This window comes from Dendrobates tinctorius, unplaced genomic scaffold, assembly GCF_039654945.1.
Source record: "Dendrobates tinctorius isolate UK_male_01 unplaced genomic scaffold, ASM3965494v1 ptg000019l, whole genome shotgun sequence".
NCBI classification, from domain to species: domain Eukaryota; kingdom Metazoa; phylum Chordata; class Amphibia; order Anura; family Dendrobatidae; genus Dendrobates; species Dendrobates tinctorius.
In genome coordinates, this window is record NW_027361687.1 from 59,842,103 (window position 1) to 59,851,909 (window position 9,807).

Sequence of the window (9,807 nt, forward strand, 5' to 3'; positions counted from 1 at the left end):
ATTACTACTACTCATGATCCCTACTAATGATCCCTACTCACATTCCTACTAATGATCCCTACTCACATCCCTACTAATGATCCCAAATCACATCCCTACTCACATCCCTACTAAGGATTGCTACTAATGAACCCTACTACTAATGATCCCTACTAATGATTCCTATTCACATTACTACTACTAATGATCCCTACTAATGATCCCTACTCACATTCCTACTAATGATCCCTACTCACATCCCTACTAATGATCCCAAATCACATCCCTACTCACATCCCTACTAAGGATTGCTACTAATGAACCCTACTTCTAATGATCCCTACTCACATCCCTACTAATGATTCCTATACACATCCCTACTAATGATCCCTATTCACATTCCTACTAATGATCCCTACTCATATCCCTACTAATGATCCCTACTAATGATTACTACTAATGAACCCTACTATTAATGATCCCTACTCACATCCCAACTAATGATTACTACTAATGATCCCTACTCACATCCCTACTAATGATTCCTATACACATCCCTACTAATGATCCCTATTCACATTCCTACTAATGATCCCCACTCATATCCCTACTAATGATTACTACTAATGAACCCTACTACTAATGATCCCTACTCACATCTCTACTAATGATCCCTATTCACATTCCTACTAATGATCCCTACTCATATCCCTACTAATGATCCCTACTAATGATTACTACTAATGAACCCTACTATTAATGATCCCTACTCACATCACAACTAATGATTACTACTAATGATCCCTACTCACATCCCTACTAATGATTACTACTAATGATCCCTACTCATATCCCTACTAATGATCCCTACTAAAGATCACTACTCATATCCCTAATAATGATTACTACAAATGAACCCTACTACTAATGATCCCTACTCACATCCCTACTCACATGCCTACTAATGGCCCCTACTCACATCCCTACTGATGATCCCTACTCACATCCATACTAAGGATTACTACTAATGAACCCTACTACTAATGATCCCTACTCACATCTCTACTAATGATTCCTATTCACATCCCTACTCACATCCCTACTAATGATTCCTACTCACATCCCTACTAATGATCCCTACTCACATCCCTACTGATGATCCCTACTCACATCCCTACTAATGATTACTAGTAACGAACCCTACTACTAATAATCCATACTCACATCCCTACTAATGATCCCAACGCACATCCCTACTAAGGATTACTACTAATGAACCCTGCTACTAATGATCCCTACTCACATCCCTAATGATCCCTACTCACATCTCTACTAATGATCCCGACTAATGATTTCTACTCACATCCCTACTAATGATCCCGACTAATGATTCCTACTCACATCCCTACTAATGATCCCTACTAATGATTACTACTATTAATGATCCCTACTCACATCCCTAATGATCCCAACTCACATCCCTACTAAGGATTACTACTAATGAACCCTACTACTAATGATCCCTACTCACATCTCTACTAATGATCCCAACGCACATCCCTACTCAGGATTACTACAAATGAACCCTGCTACTAATGATCCCTACCCACATCTCTCCTAATGATCCCTATTCACATCCCTACTCACATCCCGACTAATGATTTCTACTCACATTCCTACTAATGATCCCCACTCACATCCCTACTCACATCCCTACTAATGATCCCTACTCACATCCCTACTAATGATTACTACTAACGTATCCTACTATTAATGATCCCTACTCACATCCCTACTAATGATCCCAACTCACATCCCTGCTAAGGATTACTACTAATGAACCCTACTACTAATGATCCCTACTCACATCCCTACTAATGATACCTACTCACATATCTACTGATTCCTATTCAGATCCCTACTAATGATCCCTATTCACATCCCTACTAATGATTCCTACTCACATCCCTACTAATGATACCTACTCACATCTCTACTAATGATTCCTATTCACATCCCTACTAATGATCCCTATTCACATCCCTACTAATGATTCCTACTCACATCCTTACTAATGATCCCAACTCGCATCCCTACGAATGATTACTACTAATGAACTCTAATACTAATAAACCCTACTCATCACTACTAATTCCACAGCAGACAGTATTTCAAAGGATAGGATTAGATAACGGCTCAGCAGACAGTATCACACAGGTTAGGATTAGATACACAGCTCAGCAGACTGTATCACACAGGATAGGATTAGATACACGGCTCAGCAGTCAGTATCGCACAGGATAGGATTAGATAACGGCTCAGCAGACAGTATCACACAGGTTAGGATTAGATACACAGCTCAGCAGACTGTATCACACAGGATAGGATTAGATACACAGCTCAGCAGACTGTATCACACAGGATAGGATTAGATACACGGCTCAGCAGTCAGTATCACACAGGAAGGGATTAGATACACAGCTCAGCAGACAATATCACCCAGGATAGGATTAGATACACGGCTCAGCAGACAGTATCACACAGGATGGGATTAGATACACAGCTCAGGAGACAGTATCACACAGGATAGGATTAGATACACGGCTCAGCAGTCAGTATCACACAGGATGGGATTAGATACACAGCTCAGCAGACAGTATCACACAGGATAGGATTAGATATACAGCTCAGCAGACAGTATCACACAGGATAGGATTAGATACACTGCTCAGCAGACAGTATCACACAGGAGAGGATTAGATACACGGCTCAGCAGTCAGTATCACACAGGATAGGATTAGATACACGGCTCAGCAGTCAGTATCACACAGGAGAGGATTAGATACACGGCTCAGCAGTCAGTATCACACAGGATAGGATTAGATACACGGCTCAGCAGACATTATCACACAGAATAGGATTAGATACACGGCTCAGCAGACAGTATCACACAGGATAGGATTAGATACATGGCTCAGCAGTCAGTATCACACAGGATAGGATTAGATACACAGCTCAGCAGTCAGTATCACACAGGATAGGATCAGATACACAGCTCAGCAGACAGTATCACACAGGATAGGATTAGATACACAGCTCAGCAGACAGTATCACACAGGATAGGATTAGATACACGGCTCAGCAGACAGTATCACACAGGATAGGATTAGATATAGAGCTCAGCAGACAGTATCACACAGGATAGGATTAGATACACAGCTCAGCAGACAATATCACACAGGATAGGATTAGATACACAGCTCAGCAGACAGTATCACACAGGATAGGATTAGATACACGGCTCAGCAGTCAGTATCACACAGGATAGGATTAGATACACGGCTCAGCAGTCAGTATCACACAGGAGAGGATTAGATACACGGCTCAGCAGTCAGTATCCCACAGGATAGGATTAGATACACGGCTCAGCAGTCAGTATCCCACAGGATAGGATTAGATACACAGCTCAGCAGACAGTATCACACAGGATAGGACTAGATACACGGCTCAGCAGACAGTATCACACAGGATAGGATTAGATACACGGCTCAGCAGTCAGTATCACACAGGATAGGATTAGATACACGGCTCAGCAGTCAGTATCACACAGGAGAGGATTAGATACATGGCTCAGCAGTAAGTATCACACAGGATAGGATTAGATACTCGTCTCAGCAGCCAGTATCACACAGGATAGGATCAGATACACAGCTCAGCAGACAGTATCACACAGGATAGGATTAGATACACAGCTCAGCAGACAGTATCACACAGGATAGGATTAGATACACGGCTCAGCAGACAGTATCACACAGGATAGGATTAGATATAGAGCTCAGCAGACAGTATCACACAGGATAGGATTAGATACACAGCTCAGCAGACAATATCACACAGGATAGGATTAGATACACAGCTCAGCAGACAGTATCACACAGGATAGGATTAGATACACGGCTCAGCAGTCAGTATCACACAGGATAGGATTAGATACACGGCTCAGCAGTCAGTATCACACAGGAGAGGATTAGATACACGGCTCAGCAGTCAGTATCCCACAGGATAGGATTAGATACACAGCTCAGCAGACAGTATCACACAGGATAGGACTAGATACACGGCTCAGCAGACAGTATCACACAGGATAGGATTAGATACACGGCTCAGCAGTCAGTATCACACAGGATAGGATTAGATACACGGCTCAGCAGTCAGTATCACACAGGAGAGGATTAGATACATGGCTCAGCAGTAAGTATCACACAGGATAGGATTAGATACTCGTCTCAGCAGCCAGTATCACACAGGATAGGATTAGATACACGGCTCAGGAGTCAGTATCACACAGGAGAGGATTAGATACACGGCTCAGCAGTCAGTATCACACAGGAGAGGATTAGATACACGGCTCAGCAGTCAGTATCCCACAGGATAGGATTAGATACACAGCTCAGCAGACAGTATCACACAGGATAGGACTAGATACACGGCTCAGCAGTCAGTATCACACAGGATAGGATTGGATACACAGCTCAGCAGACAGTATCACACAGGATAGGATTAGATACACGGCTCAGCAGTCAGTATCACACAGGATAGGATTAGATACACGGCTCAGCAGTCAGTATCACACAGGAGAGGATTAGATACATGGCTCAGCAGTCAGTATCCCACAGGATAGGATTAGATACACAGCTCAGCAGCCAGTATCACACAGGATAGGACTAGATACACGGCTCAGCAGTCAGTATCACACAGGATAGGATTAGATACACGGCTCAGCAGTCAGTATCACACAGGAGAGGATTAGATACATGGCTCAGCAGTAAGTATCACACAGGATAGGATTAGATACTCGTCTCAGCAGTCAGTATCACACAGGATAGGATTAGATACACGGCTCAGGAGTCAGTATCACGCAGGAGAGGATTAGATACACAGCTCAGCAGTCAGTATCACACAGGATAGGATTAGATACACGGCTCAGCAGTCAGTATCACACAGGAGAGGATTAGATACACGGCTCAGCAGCCAGTATCACACAGGATAGGATTAGATACACGGCCAGCAGTCAGTATCCCACAGGATAGGATTGGATACACAGCTCCACACATGTCTGAAAGGCTAGATGCACCAGTTCAGATACAGTGTTACACAGCATTAGATACCCTTATCTGATACATGGGTATAACACCCAATGCTGTATAGTAAGACCATCCTCACAGTGTATGTTTCTGCTGCTGTTCTATCGCCATCTAGTGGCTAAGTCTTACAATGGCCTTTAACAAATAGGACTGGTTTCTTTGATGGACAAATCAACTTCTGACAATTTCCCCCCCCCCCCCCCCCCCGGCTAAAATAATGTGCCCCCAGCCACCCCAGAAAAGGCTCATCTATCTTTCTCTCTCTCTCTCAAATTCTTTCCCACGCTAATCAGTTCATCTCTGGTATTTATTTCATTAAAAGAATTTTTAATTATTGTGTGTGTGTGTGTGTGTGTGTTTTTAACTCACTGGCTTTCCCTCTCTGGCTGAGAAAATACTGCGGTAGCCCACGCAATTTTTTTCAATGAATTTACCCGTTAATTTAACACCTACATGTCCAAAATTTTACACACATACACTAATCTAATTATTAGTCAAAGACATATAGAAAACCAAATGAAATGAAATTGTTTACTGTATTTAAACCATGTGTCATTTCTAGAGTTGAGCGATACCGTCCGATACTTCAAAATATCGAATCGGAATGGATCGGCCGATCTTTAAAAAAAGTATCGGTATCGCCGATGCCGATACCGGAAGTCCCATTCAAGTCTATGAGACTTCCGGTATCGGAATTGGAAAAACCCTTTCCTGCCCTTGTACAGCCTCTCGGGGGTCTGTACGGGCCTTCCGGGGGTCTCTGCCGGCCTGCCGGGGGGCTGTGGCGGCCTGCCGGTGGGCTGTGCGGACTGCCCGGGGTCTCTGCCGGCCTGCCGGGGGGCTGTACCGGCCTGCCGGTGGTCTGTGCACCCTGTGGGGGTCTGTACCGGCCTGCCGGGGGGCTGTGCCGGCCTGCCGGGGGGCTGTTCACCCTGTGGGGGTCTGTACCGGCCTGCCGGGGGGCTGTGCTGATGTCCGGGGGTCTGTGCAGGCATCGTCCGATGGGACTACAAGTCCCATCGGGCGATGCCTGCTACCATGACAGTGATTGACACATTAGCCAATGATGGGACAGTAGTAATCCCATCATCCGGCTAATGTGTTAAATGTAAAAAAATAAAAATAAAAAAAAAATACTACATACATACATACTACATGCATGCTACATACATACTACATGCTACATACATACTACATGCATGCTACATATATACTACATGCTACATACATACTACATACATGCTACATACATACTACATGCATGCTACATACATACTACATATATACTACATGCTACATACATGCTACATACATACTACATACATGCATGCTACATACATACTACATACATGCATGCTACATACATACATACTACATGCTACATACATACTACATGCATGCTACATACATACATACTACATACATACTACATGCTACATACATACTACATACATACTACATGCTACATACATACTACATGCATGCTACATACATACTACATGCATGCTACATATATACTACATGCTACATACATACTACATGCATGCTACATACATACTACATACATGCTACATACATACTACATGCTACATACATACTACATATATACTACATACATACTACATACATACTACATATATACTACATACATACTACATATATACTACATGCATGCTACATACATACTACATGCTACATACATACCACATATATACTACATACATACTACATGCATGCTACATACATACTACATGCTACATACATACTATATACATACTACATGCATGCTACATAGATACTACATGCTACATATATACTACATACATACTACATATATACTACATACATACTACATATATACTACATACATACTACATATATACTACATGCATGCTACATACATACTACATGCTACATACATACCACATATATACTACATACATACTACATGCATGCTACATACATACTACATGCTACATACATACTATATACATACTACATGCATGCTACATAGATACTACATGCTACATATATACTACATACATACTACATATATACTACATGCTACATACATACTATATACATACTACATGCATGCTACATAGATACTACATGCTACATATATACTACATACATACTACATATATACTACATGCATGCTACATACTACATGCTACATACAGTGGGGCAAAAAAGTATTTAGTCAGTCAGCAATAGTGCAAGTTCCACCACTTAAAAAGATGAGAGGCGTCTGTAATTTACATCATAGGTAGACCTCAACTATGGGAGACAAACTGAGAAAAAAAAAATCCAGAAAATCACATTGTCTGTTTTTTTTTCCTTTTATTTGCATATTATGGTGGAAAATAAGTATTTGGTCAGAAACAAGCAATCAAGATTTCTGGCTCTCACAGACCTGTAACTTCTTCTTTAAGAGTCTCCTCTTTCCTCCACTCATTACCTGTAGTAATGGCACCTGTTTAAACTTGTTATCAGTATAAAACGACACCTGTGCACACCCTCAAACAGTCTGACTCCAAACTCCACTATGGTGAAGACCAAAGAGCTGTCAAAGGACACCAGAAACAAAATTGTAGCCCTGCACCAGGCTGGGAAGACTGAATCTGCAATAGCCAACCAGCTTGGAGTGAAGAAATCAACTGTGGGAGCAATAATTAGAAAATGGAAGACATACAAGACCACTGATAATCTCCCTCGATCTGGTGCTCCACGCAAAATCCCACCCCGTGGGGTCAGAATGATCACAAGAACGGTGAGCAAAAATCCCAGAACCACGCGGGGGGACCTAGTGAATGAACTGCAGAGAGCTGGGACCAATGTAACAAGGCCTACCATAAGTAACACACTAGGCCACCATGGACTCAGATCCTGCAGTGCCAGACGTGTCCCACTGCTTAAGCCTGTACATGTCCGGGCCCGTCTGAAGTTTGCTAGAGAGCATTTGGATGATCCAGAGGAGTTTTGGGAGAATGTCCTATGGTCTGATGAAACCAAACTGGAACTGTTTGGTAGAAACACAACTTGTCGTGTTTGGAGGAAAAAGAATACTGAGTTGCATCCATCAAACACCATACCTACTGTAAAGCATGGTGGTGGAAACATCATGCTTTGGGGCTGTTTCTCTGCAAAGGGGCCAGGACGACTGATCCGGGTACATGAAAGAATGAATGGGGCCATGTATCGTGAGATTTTGAGTGCAAACCTCCTTTCATCAGCAAGGGCATTGATGATGAAACGTGGCTGGGTCTTTCAACATGACAATGATCCAAAGCACACTGCCAGGGCAATGAAGGAGTGGCTTCGTAAGAAGCATTTCAAGGTCCTGGAGTGGCCTAGCCAGTCTCCAGATCTCAACCCTATAGAAAACCTTTGGAGGGAGTTGAAAGTCCGTGTTGCCAAGCGAAAAGTCAAAAACATCACTGCTCTAGAGGAGATCTGCATGGAGGAATGGGCCAACATACCAACAACAGTGTGTGGCAACCTTGTGAAGACTTACAGAAAACGTTTGACCTCTGTCATTGCCAACAAAGGATATATCACAAAGTATTGAGATGAAATTTTGTTTCTGAACAAATACTTATTTTCCACCATAATATGCAAATAAAATGAAAAAAAACAGACAATGTGATTTTCTGGATTTTTTTTTCTCAGTTTGTCTCCCATAGTTGAGGTCTACCTATGATGTAAATTACAGACGCCTCTCATCTTTTTAAGTGGTGGAACTTGCACTATTGCTGACTGACTAAATACTTTTTTGCCCCACTGTACATACTACATATATACTACATGCATGCTACATATATACTACATGCTACATACATACTACATACATGCTACATACATACTACATACATGCTACATACAATACATTCATACAATACATACATAGACATACAGTACATATAACATAGAGTAACATACTTACCAATACTTGTCACATTGTTCCCCGAAGCCATTGTCTTTTACGGAATAAATATTAACATAACAAACCACAAAAATACTCACCCATGATCCGAAGCAGTCCATGAGTGTGTCCCACGACGATCTTGGGTAGAGAACTGCAGCATCAGCTGATGCTGCCGCTCTCTACGGGCTGCAGGAATCCAATGACGGAAGGTAGGTATCCTTCCGCACTGTATTCCTCCGCCACTTAAAAAAAAAAAGTCCCTAGTCTCACTTTATGGCAAAAGCTGCGTGGGAACTTTCTCACACAGCAATGTCAAAAGTGAGACTCGGGACTATTTTTTTTTTTTACAGTGGCGGAGGAATACAGTGCGGAAGGATACCTACCTTCCGTCATTGGATTCCTGCAGCCCGTAGAGAGCGGCAGCATCAGCTGATGCTGCAGTTCTCTACCCAAGATCGTCGTGGGACACACTCGTGGACTGCTTCGGATCATGGGTGAGTATTTTTGTGGTTTGTTATGTTAATATTTATTCCGTAAAAGACAATGGCTTCGGGGAACAATGTGACAAGTATTGGTAAGTATGTTACTCTATGGCTGGAGTCACACTAACCTGCGCAAAATACGGTCAGTATTTTACATGCGTAATACGGATGACAGACCCCTAAACAGTGCTCCGTATGTCATCCGTAATCAAGGTGTGGTCGCGTATTTTGCGCATGTCAGCATCCGTATGTAATCCGTATGGCATCCGTATGG